Consider the following 16,064-nt stretch of genomic DNA (forward strand, 5'->3'; position numbering starts at 1 on the left):
TTGCCTTTCTCTCTCTCCTTTGCCTTTTGTATGTTTGTTTTGTTTCTTAAATTCCACATACGAGTGAAGTCATATGGTATTTGTCTTTCTCTGAGTGACTTATTTTGCTTAGCATAATACTCTCGAGCTCCGTCCATGTTGTTGCAAATGGCAAGGTTTGATACTTTTTATTGCTGAATAATATTCCATTGTATATGTACATATATAATACACCTTTTTTTTTTTTAGAACTGTATTATAAATAGACTCTTGTACAAAGAAGAAACACCTATTCAGAGCACCCAGATTCCCACGAAGATGGATCCTAGCCCTTCTTTTCCATACTGGGAAAAGAGAACAAGAAAAACAATTCCTTCTTGTTCTTAACTGTTTTCACTATGCAGCCAGTTTTTCAAGTAGCGTTTCTATTCCTTTGCTGGTGTTTTTTGTTTTTCTTCAATGTGGGAATCAGGCCTTTCAGTTCAGCCTTGACTTTGTTTGCAACTTGATCAGAACTCTGGAGAGGGCTAGAAAGAATAATGGCTCCTTGGTTTTACACTAGCCCAGGACTGCATGTTCTTCAACCAACATATTCTGCAAGTGTTTCTGCAAAACAACGTTCTCTTCCACTTCCCTTCATCTTTTTCTCTTGTTCTATTAACCACTTCAGAACTAGATCTCCTGCAGGTGTTCTATGATGTGAAGCTCTGTCTTTGCCACCTGGATGTCACTCTCTCGCTGTCAAGCTGGCAACAGCATTCATGACAGGCTGAATGTCTCCAGTGGTGGCTCCCAGGATGTTGGACACCAACACACATGCAGACTCATGTAGCACCACTTCTTGGGCATGTCCTTGAGGGCAACTTAACAAAACTGGAGAGATGGACTTGAAGAGCTCTGGTGGGCGGAACACTGTATCCTTCTTACTGTGTGTGTTTCTACCTCCTTTCAGCAGAACCTCAATAACTTCTTATACTGTATGTGCAGGATCCCTGGGGCTAAGTAAATACAATAGAACCATCCTTCCATATTTGTCATTTACTATGTTAAGCCAGAAATTAATAATTTCTGATATGATTATCTGCTTCACAAATTTGGTATCATCAATACAATCAAATGCCACCAGTAAGACCAAATGAGAGTACTGGCCATTAGCCACTTTTTCAACATAAGTCTTGATTATTTTCGCAGTCACTTTCCCGTCCTTCAGTGTGTTATGTCACAGACAGCGAATAGCCACTCTAGCGCCATCTCGTTTGTGCCACATATATCACTGCTTCATAGATGGCTTCAATCTCTTTTTTTTTTTTAATTTAAAATCAATTTAATTAACATAGAGCATATTATTAGTTTCAGAGGTAAAATTTAGTGATTCATCAGTTGCTTATAACACCCAGTGCTCATTATATCAGGTGCCCTCCTTAATGCCCATCACCCAGTTACCCCATCCCCTCACCCTCCTCCCCTCCAGCAACCCTTAGTTTGTTTCCTAGTTAAGAGTCTCTTATAGTTTGTCTCTGTCTATGAGTTCATCTTTATTTTTCCTTCCCTTCCCTATGTTCATCTATTTTGTTTCTTAAATTCCACATACAAGTGAAATCATATGATATTTGTCTTTCTGATCTTAGCTTTGGGGGTGCATAGGTTTAAAAGTCCAAGAATACTCTATGCACCCATTGAACACTTAATCACAATGAACACTTAATCACAGCTTCTTTTTGGGCCATTGGAGTTAGAATCTCCTTCATTTCATCTATGATAAACATAATTTTTCCTGGCTGTACCTCTCATATTTTGTTCAGAGTTGGGCAATTGGCTGACTTGTAAAATGTGCTCGCATAGAGCTCCTCCCTCAGCACCTTCCACTGCTCCAAGATGGCTTTGTCATTGTACATACACTCCACAACCCAGACGCTTCCGCATGCCAGAGCATCTTCCCCACGTGGCCTTTAAAGCTTCTCATTATCTCTGCAATCTGTGGCTTACTCCCATACACGAGAAATTTCTTAATATCTCTGGAATATTTACCTCTACTTAATTGGGCCAAATCATCTCAGAGCTCTTCAAAAGCCTGTTTTTGCCGTTCTTCATTACCATACTGAATGTCATACTGGATCATACAAGTTGAATCATGCACAAATGCGATGGTTTTCATTTTCCCTTCAATCAACTTCTGCAAATCATTCATCACCTTCACCCTCTTTCCTTTGTCACAGTTTTTTCTTCTTAAGATCTCCCAAATCTGCTTTTCTGGAACAACAATGTCCTAGTTGGTTTTATCACTCAGTTGCCTGTTTTGCTTTAGTTCTTTTTTTTGAAGTCACCCCATTTATGCTCTTGACTGTTGATTCATCACTTTTATGGTCCACCTGGAATTTTCTCTTCCTGTTGAATTTATTCGCCTGTTGGAATTTGTTCTTTGCTATTTTATCCTCTTCCTTATTTTTGAACTGTTTTACACCTTTTCTCCCAGGTTTTGTGGCATATTTCTCAAAGTTATTTGATATGATTTTAGGGCCACCTTCCTGGATAACTTTTCTTGGAAATGTCTTTGATGAATGAGAATCATTCTTTGCACCCTTTTCTGTGATCTTTTTTTTTTTTCCCTTTGACTTCCATCATAGCAGTTTGCACATGTACACCACATCTTCTTTATCCATTCATCTATTCATGGACACTCTTGGATTGCTTCTATAATTTGGCCTTTGTAAATAATACTGCAGTAAACACTGGGGTGCCCATATCCTTTTAAATTAGTGTTTTTGTATTCTTTGGGTAAATACCCAGTAGTGCAAATACTGTATCATTGGATGGTTATATTTTTAACATTTTGAAGACTCTCCATACTGTTTTCTACATGGCTGTACCAGTTTCCATTCCCACCACTAGTGCACAAGAGTTCCTTTGTGTCCACATCTTGCTAACACCTATTGTTTCTTGCATTTTTTATTTTAGCCGTTCTAACAGATGGGAGGTGATATCTCATTGTAGTTTTGATTTGCATTTCCCTGCTGATGAGTAATGTTGAGCATGTTTTCATGAGTCTCTTGGCCATCTGGATGTCTTCTTTGGAGATATGTCTGTTCACGTCTTCTGCCCATTTTTAATTGGATTATTTATTTTTTGGGTGTTGAGTTGTATAAGTTCTTTATTTACTTTGGATACTAACTCTTCATCTGATACGTTCTTTGCAAATATTTTCCCCCATTCAGTAGGTTGTCTTTTAGTTTAGTTATTTCCTTGCTGTGCAGAAGCTTTTTATTTTGATGTAGTCTGAATGGTTTCTTTGCTTTTATTTCCCTTGCCTAAAGAGATCTATCTAGAAAAATGTTGCTATGGCCAAAGTCAGAAATTCTTGCCTGTGCTCTCTACTAGGGTTTTTGTGGTTTCAGGTCTCATATTTAAGTCTCTAATCCATTTTAAGTTTATTTTTGTGTATGGTATAAGAAAGTGGTCCAGTTTTCATTCTTTAGCATGTAGCTGTCCAGTTTTCTCAACACCATGTGTTGAAGAGACTGTCTTTTTCCCATTGGATAGTCTTGCTTCTTTTGTCAAAGATTAATAGACTATGTAATTGTAGGTTCATTACTGGGTTTTCTATCCCGTTCCACTGATCTATGGGTCCATGTGTATGCCAGTACCATACTGTTTTAATTACTATAGCTTTTTAGTGTAAGTTGAAATCTAAAATTGTGATACCTCTTGTTTTGTTTTTCTATTTCAAGATTGTTTTGGCTACTCAGTGTCCTTTGTTGTTCCATACAAATTTTAGGATTATTTGTTCCATTTCTGTGAAAAATATTTGGTATTTTGTTAGGGATTGTCTTAAATCTATAGATCACTTTTGGTGGTATGGACATTTTAATAGGACTTGTTCTTCTGGTCCATGAGCATGAAATGTCTTTTCATTTGTTCGTGTCATAGTTTTTATAGTTTTACACGGTTATATGAGTAACTATATACTATACTTGATTTTGTCCCCTGGCCACAAAGCATAAAATATTATTTGGCCCATTAAGAAAAGTTTTGCTGACCACTGGCTTAAATGACTAATATTAAATGCATAATATGTTTTTGAACAAAAGGCCAAAATTTAATAGACAGGATCTTATAAATATTTTCTTTGTGCCTAACACATGTCTGTAATTATCTTTCTCCCTGAAAACATTCTTTCTTGTCCAGCCTACCTTTTACATTATGTACCAGGTTCAGGATTCAATGACTAGCCCTGTTTTCCTGTATTCTTTGCCTCCTTAGATATATATTTTCTCTTAGATCTTATGATAATTAAACAGTGGGAGTTTTATGCTCTTCCACCTTTTCTTTATCTTCCTGGAAGTCACCCAACAGTTCTACTGATATCTATTTTCTTGGCCTGAAAGTAAGAACTTCCCTCTTTTCTAAGTGACCTAGCTTGCAATTTTGTGTGGGAGCTACAATAACTGGACTGTAGGGGAATGATCTATGTCTATACATATGTAAAGAGACCTCAAACAACAATGACTTAAAGTAGAGCAAATTTCTCTACCTCACCTAATAGTCCTGGGAGAGTTGGCCAGAGCTGGGGTGATACTCTGCTCCATAAGGATTTGCAGGGATCCAGGCTTTTTCCTGTGTTGTTTCTCCATTCTTAAACAGGTTTCCCTTTTATGAGTGGTGCAAGATGACTCACTACCACATTATATTCCAAACACTTGAATCAAAGATGATGAGAGCATCATACCTACCTTGCAATATTGTTGCAAAATTATAGATAAGTAATATACCTGAGCAAGTGCTACAGCTGTCTGTTATTACTAATAAATAGGTAATTGCAAAGGTTCTGGTAAACTGCCAGTTATTTAACATGTGCTGAAGAAAAATAATTTCAGTGGAGTTGAATTGTGAAATAAATATAAATATGCATTTTTTATCTTCCCCTTGGTTCTGGGAATATGATGACTATTATTATAATGAGCATAATAGTATAGCTACATTTGAGAGGAGTTTTGTTTTGTTTTGTTATGAGCCGAAGATTGTCTTAAGGATTTCAATTCTAGTAAATTCTGAATTCCATGCATAACTCAGCAGCAAATTCTTAGAATCCCTGTACCTTTTCTCAGACTTTTTGCCTGTAGCCAAATCCTATTAAATGTATTTCCATGTCATGTTGTGCTTAAATAATGTGGCAGGACAGGGCCTTGACTTAGAGAATGACACCCTTCCTCCGAGGAGGCTTCTATCACAATCATCTCATACAGAAATCATATCTTGTATTCTGCCTCTGTGGAAATGGGAGATGTTGTTAAAAATTTATTTTTGCTGCAAGAAAATCTGGTTCTTGGTTTATTGTGTCAAACAGCTTCTAGTATATAGTGCTGGGCAGCTGTCCAGCTGTGAGGTTCACATAAATTAATTTAACCCTTGGGTATATTGTGAGGCCAATTAGAATGGTCCCTCCAGGTGCAGCAGGGAGTTAAGAGCACTTTTCATGAGGGGGTCCAGATGATTTGATGATGCCCAAAGTCTTGTATGGAATATTTTCCAAATTTCGTAGCAAATACTCATGTAAAATATGTTTATGACAGCTTGAATGTATATTCATATGTAAATACATACATACATATACATATATATGAATAGTGTGAAGGAAAATCACAATAATACCTAGCCGCATATCAGTTTGCAGAATGTGATGTGTATTTTCTGGAATAATCTGAAGCATTTGAATAAAATTGAATTGGATTCTGCCAATCAAAAACACCTCTTTTTCTCTCTTCTGATCTCCTTTTTTTAGCACTAATTCTACTGAGATAGAGTTGGATTGGCTAAGTCTTGTGCATTGAATCCTTTGGAAGCACAAACATAAGATAAAATCATGTGGACCTTTAATGTGCCTCCTGTGGTCCTTGGTCCCTCGCTTGAGAAACACTGAATTAAGAGTTCAGCACCATCATCCCTCTGGGTAATTACTAGAATAGTCACAAAAGCTAGCATAGAAATCCCATGGCTTTGCCCATTTGCAAAGTATTCATCCAGATGATTTATAATACGCATATGTCAATGTTTAGAATTATAATAAAATATAAAAGGAAAACTGTAAATTATCATATAGAGGTCTCCCACACCAAATAATAAGGCCAAAACACTCTCCAAGGATCTTTACACATGGAGTTTGAGAAGCACTGAATCAAATCCAATTTTGAAGTTGCTTATTTCAAGGTTAAATGGACCCTTTCCAGGATCTAGAATTTCCCCTCTTGGGTATTAAATACCATTTCACTTGATACAGGTTTATTATGAGGTAATATCATCTGATGGTTCAGAGCATAGGCTTTGGGGTAAGAAAGACTCAAGTCTGAGTTGTGTCTCCATACTGTCCTTTGTTTTGAGAATGTTTTGGCCACAATGTCTCCTGCCAACTTTCCCTCTTAATATTTACTTAATCTACTTATAATTCTCTTTTAGACCTTAGCTCAAACCCATTTCAAAACGAACCCTTTCCTCAACTTACAGATAAGAAGTTGTCGCTGGTATATGTACCTGTACTCTCTATTTGATAATAACAACTACAACAGCAACAATGACACTATAACAGTCAGCTTCTCCCTCTCCCTCTGTGATCTCTCTCGCTTTTGCTCTCTCTCAAGTAAATAAATAAAATCTTTTTAAAAAATAAAATAAAGTAAGAATTTCAAAGTTCAGTTCCTCAGTCCCACTGGGCATATTTCAAGTGTTCAATAATCTCATCTTGCTAGTGGCTACCATGTTGGATGGTACAAGCCTAGAGGCTAAGGAACTTACCAGAGGTCATTCAGACATCCATTCAGTAAATATTTACTAAGTGTCTATTATAAGACAGGTGCTGTTCTAATTTCTAGAGACATCATCATAAACAAAACAGACCAAATCACTGCTCTGGTGAAGCTTTCATGACAGTAGGACCAGAAAGACAATAAACAAATAATTAACTAATAAACAGTTTCAGGTGGTATTAAGTACCATGAAGGAGAATAAAGCAGGTGGAGAAATGGAGGTAGACAGAGTTGTTGTGTATAGCTTGCCCGGCTGTACACTGCCCACCTCCAAGGGGCACAATTCACATCATCTGTGATGTGAATGCCACTCCCCAGAGTTGTACGAAGCAGTAGCCCTCGTGGGATGTGGGCAGAAATCTGATATAGATGAATCAGGAAAGACCATCCAATAATGGAAGATCATTTCCACACAGATACGAAGGCACTGGGGGAGCAAGCCCGGCAATATAAAAGAAGGACTTTTCCATCAGAGAGAATAGCCAGTGCCAAAGCCCCACAGCAGGAAGAATGCCTAGCATGTTGGAAGGGAGCCAGCTTGGGCAGTACATATTAAACGGGGGCATGCGGTCAGGGATGCGGTCGGAGCGGTAGCCAGAAGCTGGACCAAGGTAGGGGTGTGTTGGCCACGATTAGGACTTTGACTTTTCTATTGAGTACAGTGGGAAACAATGACTTGACCTCTCTCTTGCTCTCAATCAATAATCTTTTTTCCCCTTCATTTTATTTATGTTTTTTCATTAATTCATTTATTCATTTATTTGTTTATATAAGAACTAGCCTAGCTGCTTTGTTGAGACCAGACTGAAGGGAGATGGTAATTTGCAGGAAGCCAGGGACCATACTATTGCAGTCATCAAGCTGGAAGATGGTCATAGTTCAGAGTAGGGTCAGAGCAGGAGGCATGGCAAAAGCTGGTTTTAGAGAGATGAGGTGGAAAAAGTGTTTGAAGTAGGAGCTCCAGAACTGGGATTACAACCCAGTGAGCTTATTGCAGAAGCCCCACTTACCCCGCTCTGCAATGGGGTCTCCCCCACTAGAACGTTAAGATACAGAAGAGGTCATGGTCTTTCTTTTTTTTTTTTTTAAAGATTATTTATTTTTTTTTTTTTTTATTTGACAGAGAGAGAAATCACAAGTAGGCAGAGAGGCAGGCAGATAGGAAGGGAGAAGCAGGCTCCCCGCTGAGCAGAGAGCCCGATGTAGGGCTCAATCCCAGGACCCTGGGATCATGACCTGAGCCGAAGGCAGAGGCTTAACCCACTGAGCCACCCAGGTGCCCCTCATGGTCTTTCTTGTTCACCATTCTGTCCCATTGCCCTGCACGGTGTGGGGCACTCAGTACGTATTTAATGAAAAACAAACCCTTACTGTGTAAATAAGGAAACTGAGTCCCAAGGAAATTGGCGATTAGTAACTAGTGGGAGTAGAATGCGTATGTACTGGTTGCACAAATGTTTTCTAAGTCACAGTGACCAGCCTGCCCATCTCTGCCAGCTTCTGTTGTCCAGCAAGCAAGCATCCAAGCCAAGGCCTGTTTCTTAGGAAGCTCAGTGACTGGTTGCCACTTTTTTGTTCCTATACACATGGCACCAATTTGTTCCACAAATCGAAGTTAGTTGAAGGAGAACAACAGTGAACTGCATTATGCCTGCCTGCTTTGATATGCTATTCTAATGCCTGTCTGTTCATTATGGTCACCCTCCTCCTTTTTTTCCCTAAGCACACATTTAAAAGATAAAGAAATATAATTTATCTCCCTATTTCCTTGCATGGTTTTCTGCAGCTGAATATGCTCCCCATAAAATTGATTTAAGATACCTACCCAACTTTAAATTGATTGCAAACTACCTTTAACTTCTATTGCTTTGTTTTTCTTCTAGCAACTTTCTTAACTTAGTTAAATGGGCAAGTACTCCTCTGGCTATGACTCCATTGAAGCTCCTCTAGACTTTCCTAAGGGCACAAGAAGATCAAAAGCTTTTCTATTTTTATTTCATACAGGGGGGTTTTCATATTATAAAACCAACCCATACTCACGGAAGGGAGTTTGAAACACACGCACGCACACACACACACACACACACACACACACACGCAGTCACAAAGAAGGAAAAATTTAATTCTGTAACCCAAAGAGAGTACCTTTAAAAATTCTTGGCATATTTTCTTGCCATCTCTTTCTGTATGTGAATGAGTGAATGTGTGTATGTGAGTGTGCACACACATATTTATTGTGAATCATGCTTTCTCACTTAACCAACCATTTATATGTTACTATGTAGCATTTTAAATAGTGCTTTAATAGCTATATGCTATTTAGTAATGAAAATGTTGCTATCTCTCCCACTGATAGGCATTTTTCCCAATTATCCTGTCACAAATAATGCTACACTGAACATTTTTGTTCATAATATAGATTCTGTATTTAGAGTGATTTCTAAATCATTCCCCAAAGTAGAATCTCTCCCAAATTCCCAAAAGTAGGATCATTTAGTCAGTCAAAAATAACATTATATTGTAACATTTTAAACTTCTACCTATAATGTATGCAAACATCTATCTCCCTACTAGCATTAATTATTAAATGGCTGTCTTTTTGTCTCTTTTTGTATAACTATGCTAATGTTTTTAAAAGCCACCAAATTTTATTAATTTGCATATGTCTGATTGCATCTAAACTTGAATGTTTCCATCTACCTGTTTATTCATTGTATTAATTTTATTATTCATGTCCTTTTCTTACTTATTAATCAAAATAGTCTTATCAATTTGTTTAACTTGTGTAGAATAAACATATGCATTTATCAAAAATTTCTATACAGATAGGGTTTAACAGAATTTTTTGTGTGTTTTCATGTTGTTTATGGCATGATTTTAATATACATTTGAGAGGATCAGTACCTTCTAAAATAAAAATAAATGGGGTGCCTGAGTCACTCAGTTGGTTAAGCATCCAGCTCTTGATACAGGCTCAGGTCATGATCTCAGGGTTCTAAGATCAAGCCCTGCATTGGGCTCCGTGCTCAGCTGAGTCTGCCTAAAATTCTCCCTCTCCTTCTGCCCCTCCCCCTGCTCGCACTCAATCTCTCTCTCTCTCTCTCTCTCAAATAAATAAATAAATAAATTTATAGTAGATATTTTAGGAAATACAAATAAGCAAGAAGAAGAAAATAAAATTCCCCCACATGCTTATAATAATCATTCTTAACATTTGGGGCATTTTCTTCTGTCTTCTTATACACTTAAATACTTTTTACAAAAGTAGTCGCATATTGTACATCTTACTGTCCTATTTTTTTCCACATTAAACTGTTAAAAATTTATTTTAAAGTCATGAATATTCTTCTTCATTATCATTTTAATGGCTTCGTAGCATGACTAGATCAAAATTTATTCAGATCACTACTGTTGTCAAATCTCTTTATTTCTAATATTTCACTGTTATAAAGATATGTGGATATCTTTATGGCCAAATCATTACACATACCCATAATTACTTAGGATGAATTTCTAAAGTGGGTCATGGGCTTAACCAAATTTTAAGGCTTGGTTATACATTGTCATATCGCTCTTCTGTTCATGGCATAGGATTTATTTTGTCTTAAAGTTGTAAATGCTTGCATAGTACTTGAAATAATTTAAAAGGAGCAATTTACCTAGCTATGCATGTATTGGGAAAGAAGGAGAAATATATCTACAATGTACCAAGAGCCCAAATTTCCAGAGCAGATAGCTCACAATTTGTAAGTCTTAAAGTTAGTTGAATACATCACGTATGGTTCCTTTTCTATAGATACTAGAGAAAATTTAGTTTTACAAAAATCAACTTTTTGCTTTGTCTCCATCAACTTGTCTTTGCTCTCACAAAACCACATTTTCCAGATCAACTAAAGATGTGGAGGCACTGACTCAGGGGCTTAATAGTAGATCTACCACGGGGCACCTGAGTGGCTCAGTGGGTTGAGCCTCTGCCTTCGGCTCAGGTCATGATCTCAGGGTCCTGGGATCGAGCCCCACATTGGGCTCTCTGCTCAGTGGGGAGCCTGCTTCCCCCTCTCTCTCTGCCTGCCTCTCTGCCTACTATGATCTCTGTCTGTCAAATAAATAAATAAAATCTTTAAAAAAAATAAAATAAAATAAATAGTAGATCTACCAAATGCTTACATGTGCCAAGCCCCTGCTGACATCCATTCTTTCATTTAATCCCAGAACAGCCTAATTTTTTGAACAGGGAACAGAGCTTCAGAATGGTGGAGGGACTTCTTCTAATTCACACAGAAGTTGCTGACTGATAAGTCTCTCACTTGGGAGGAGTACAGTTTTCACTACTCTGTGTTGCCTCTTCGTGGACTCTAATACTTCACGGATTTTACTCCCCCCACATCCTATCAACTTACACTTGCATTTACATTTATATTAAAAATTGACCTTTGAGAATTGCACACAAGTTCTGGTTCCAGCCTTTGCTCTCTCTCAGTTCTTGTTTATTTTAATTAGCCATTTAAAATTGTACATAGCGCCCCAACAAAGGAGAATTTCATATTAATGAGGATTAATCACATGTATACAATAAAATAATATAAATTAACCCCAGCAGCGATTGCTTATATATTCTAGGATATGTCTTAATATACCTTTTATTAAACAATGAAGAATGGGTTGTGGTTTCTAAAAACCATATGGTAGAAAATATTGGGAGGGAAAGATATTTGACTCTCATTACCATAGATAATTTAAAATATGTAATTAACAAAGTAGTGTATCGTACAGTGTAGTGAGATCAGAAAAAAATGAGTCGTAAGTGTTCAGGTTACTGATGTTTAATAGAAAAAATTGATGATCTGAGGTCAGACATCCTTTGGATTCCATTTTGACCTCTTAATAGCATGAGTCTTTGGACAAGTCCCTCTTCTTTCTGAGAGTCTATTCAAAAATATAACGATATTTTCTTTAGATACTTAGGAGAGTTGAATTCAGTATCAAATATGACAGTTTAAATAGCAGAGTGATGTTACAATATTAGCAGAGGAAAAAGAGAATTTGGAATGTCAATATAATGATCAAGAATGACTACACAAGGCCCACCACCCATGGTGTCTCTTAAGAATCCAGTGAGTTGTTAGGCAGTGAGCAACCTGTCCTGGGGTCCCAGTAAGAGACTGGGGAGTCAAATAGGGTTCAGTAAAACAGTTTTTGTCTGGGGAGTAGGAGACCTCATTTGGTCTTTTCTGTGTGGATTTGGCCACGTTTTATTCTCTGAGCTTAAGTTTCTTGGGGTGGATGTATGAATATCCTTAGCATAGTTTTTTGGTTTGGTTTTGTTGTTTTGGTCTATAAGAGGTTCTCAGTGAATGCAAGCTCTCTCCCTTTCTCCCTTTATTTATAAGGAGAATGTTAGAGTAAACATTATCTAAGTTCCCTCCAAGTTCTCAAATCCATATTACAATGGGTTCTTATTTCATTTTCGTTATGCATTCTTGATTGACTCAGTTCAGAATAACCCAGGTCTTTTCACTTGATTCCCATAATCATAAAATGTCATAGCTGGAATAAACCTCAGAAACTGTCCAACCCCTCATTTTACTCGCAAGTAAACGAGCTCATTAGTGGGGGTTGGCAGGAGTGGACTTGGTCAAGGTCACACCGTAGGTGCGGCCAGAGTAGAGAACACCATCCAGGTTTTCTGACCCGCCCCAAGGCTCTCCACCCACCCTTCCCCGACTTCCAGTTGCCGCTGGTATGTTCCTGCCTGCAAGGCAATGTGATTTGCCTATCTTGTGTTAACATTATTCTAGCTTGTAACGTCTGTGTTTAAGGCAATGACCTGAGAAATACTTTTATTTCCAGTGATGCACTTTTTTGCAGGGTTTATTAATTTTATTTATGTATTTGATCTCTCAGATGAAATAACCCACTAATTAGTGGGACAATTTACTGATGCTCTCCGCCAAGGGTGCTTTACAGCATCGGAGCAATCTTGTCCCACTGTGGTGTCAGCATATCCACTTTCTGCCCTGCTGCCCTTCACTGTAGCCGTCAGACACACATGGCCGTCAGCCCCAGGCTGGGGACTGGTGTCTCCAGGGACATGCGGAGATATCAGGTCATAAGGCAAAGGAGCCTCCCCAGAACTTATTCCAGAGACAGGCTGCTTTAGTAGGCCAAAAGGGGGTGAGTATGGGCCTCCCAGAGAGCTGAGCCAGTGGATTACTGAACTGCCCAGAATGTGAATTTCCAGAGAATGAGGGAAATCAATGTGTGCAGAAATGTTGCAAGTCACAGTTGAGAAGGCCCATAGTCCATCAAGACCAAGAGTGAATAAACCAAGGAGCCAGACAGGAAGACTGATATAGACAATAGCCACAGAACATTGTAAGATGCAGGCAAGAGTGGGAGGGACACCAGAAGACCCAGAGTCATTGGAACAAATAGGATAAGATAGTACCAAAGGGGTTTTTTTTGGGGGGGGTGGTGTGGGTTTGGTTTGGTTTTTCAACTGGCTTCAATGTGAAGTACATGGACATCCTTCTCCAACAGCCCCCATCTGTGCTCTCTCAACAGCCAATACTTTCTCATCTGAGAATCAGTCATAGTCTTGTGTCATTATTTCCTTATCTGTCCCCATTTGATTGCACACACCATTATATCACCAGGGCCTAGAACGCAGGTATGAAATATAACACAGTTAGTAAACATTTGTTGAATGAAAGAATGAATGGATGAGTGGATAAATGAATAGGTGAGTCAATCTGTCAGAGCTGCTGGGGGTCAAAGACCTATGAACTCTATTCATCTGCTGTCTTTGATGTAATAAGCAGAACCCAATGAGAGATCATCATTTTCAATTATTTATATTTACTATAGAATTACTTAATATAGCAAAGAAGCATCCAACATAAAAGTATGTAACCTCTCTTGACTAAACCTTCCTTCTTATTAGTGCTTAATTACATCACAGGCACCCCAGAAGTAGTTTCATCTGGAGTAGAGGTAAAAGGTCACAGTACCCTAAACCTTTAGGTGGTGTCTCTGCTGGCCCACTAGTTGCCTTGTGGGTATGGATGCTGACACTACATTGACACTGTGGACTGCATCTAGCATGAGGGTTCTTGTCAGAACAACTTCTAGAACTCTAGCCAGAGACTGGCTGGAACTCTAGGAATAAGGAGGGTCAGTGGGACTCTGTAGTGGGAGTTAGGAAAGCTCAGAATCCTCTCCCTCTGCAGTGGGAACTCCTTTACTGTGCTTGGCCGCCTTAGGGGTGTTACCTTTGCTATGATTGGCTGTATGCAAATTAGCAGACCCCAGCATGTTTGTTCATCCTAGATATAATTACTGTATCTATCTCTGCTACCTTGATCCAACTGCTGTAGAGTTTTGGGTAACTGTGCAGATGAGGTGACCCTAACTTGTTGATGCTGTTTACATGTGACAGATCTCACTGAGACACAAGCAGTTCTCATGTGTTGGTGATGATGAAGTGCTGAGGCCACAACTGGGACTTGTGGTCCTAATTTATGTACTTACCTACTCTGTGCTCAGAGAGCTGGGGGTTCTAGATCCACACAGATACCAGGACATGGGCACATCTTAGAGATCTTTGGCAAATACTTAGAATTATTTGTATAACAATTCTAATGATAAGGCCTTCTCCATTCATCCCCTGCCTACCACATAGCGGCTACTCTCCTAAGGTCTTTCAATACAGTACTTAATGATCATAACAAGCCTGCAATTAGGTTTTCTCATCCCATTTAAAGTGAGGAGAGTGAAGTTCAGAAAGATGAAATAACTTGTCCAGAGTCATGCAGGGCCAATTGTGTCAATCAGAAAACATACTAAGTTTCACACAGAGTAGTGGTATTAACTGCCAAAGATGGAGAAACTGGCCCAAAAAAGAAAAAAGAAAAAAAGCCAAATGAAATTGAAAAAGCAACTATCCATTGGCTCTTTCGGGAACTGAGGAAGGTAGCAAAGATAGTACATATTCTGTATAACACCTACAGACAGCTTGTAAAACAGTGGTGTTTTGTTGAGAGCTGTGTTCGGGAGCTCTGGGCTTATTCCCAGGTCTCCAAAAGCAGAAAGTTTTCCAAGCTTCCATACTGTCCAGCTGACAAACTGTAGTCTCATTCTGGTCAAGGACCAGGCAGAATGCATGTGGGTCCATACTGTTCCTTCCAGGGACTAAAATAGACTTTCCTATGTAGTCAAGCCTGACAAGGACAGGTTGCAATTTTATACAGCATTCCTCAGGGGTAGAGGTTCTTCACCAAAAGTCGTAAACTGTTGCTAGATCTGACCATGAGTATTTTTAATTTTTTTCTGCAAAGTCTAGATGTTGGTATATATTTAAAAGAAGTGGGTTTTCTTCTTGTCATTGTTCCTTTAGATTTTTCAGTTTATGTATTAAATCTTTTTGTTGTTATTGTTCCTTTAGATTTTTCTGTTTATGTATTAAATCAGGTATTAACACACACTGGATGGTCTTTCCCTAATTTTGTGTTTCTTCATGGCACTTACCACCTGGCATACTTTATTGCTTTGTTTAGTGTCTGTCCCTGTTTCCTGAAATGTAAGCTCATGAGGGCAGGGATAACTGTTTAGTTTGTTATTAAATCTCCAATGGTCAAAGCAGTATTTGGTGCAATTAGGGTCTCAGCAAATATTTATGAATAATAATGAATGGATATATATATATATATATCCATTATATATGCATGTGTGTGTGTGTATATATATACATCCATTATATATACGTGTATATGTACATATATATATGGATGGCTGGGCAAGTGGACAGATGCATCACAGTTGACAGGGCCCATACCAACTTTAGGACTTCGATAAATGTCACCTTCTGAGTAAAGTCTTCCCCTAACTACCTTGTTTAAACTTGAGGTCCCACCTCAGCCCTCCTTAGGACCCCCTCTGCTTCTGCTTTGTCCATGACACATATGACCATATGACACACTAGGCATTCTGCTTCTCTTTGCTTAGGGTGCGTGGTCTCCCTCCTCTAACGACTCAATAGAAAAACATGGGCATATATAAAAGCAGCAGAAGAAACCTAATAGTAAAATATAAATTAAAAACAATGCAAGAATGTTCAATCTCACTAGTAATTAGAGAAATCCATGCTAAAATATAAGACATTTTATATCCATCATTTTGGAAAAATTTAAAAGTCTGGCAATAGCAAATGTTGGTGATGCTATGAACTCATGCTGGATTTGTATGAAGTACTACTGCCACTTTGTAGAGCCACGTGTTACATCTGAGAACTCT

General features: G+C 38.4%; 1 pseudogene across 1 annotated transcript in view; it reads right to left on the reverse strand.

Moving 5' to 3' along the window:
• Positions 1 to 375: 375 nt before the first annotated feature.
• LOC308341695 (pumilio homolog 3-like) overlaps positions 376 to 16,064 on the reverse strand; it is a 37,175-nt pseudogene continuing 21,486 nt past the window's right edge. The window contains exons 3-4 of the transcript in view: positions 1,571 to 2,591; positions 376 to 1,276 (exon numbers count right to left, since the gene is read on the reverse strand). The product of the transcript in view is annotated as a pumilio homolog 3-like (transcript). The remainder of the gene's footprint in view (positions 1,277 to 1,570; positions 2,592 to 16,064) is intronic.

This window comes from Martes martes (genome assembly GCF_963455335.1).
Source record: "Martes martes genome assembly, chromosome: 4".
In the NCBI taxonomy this organism is placed as follows: Eukaryota; Metazoa; Chordata; class Mammalia; order Carnivora; family Mustelidae; genus Martes; species Martes martes.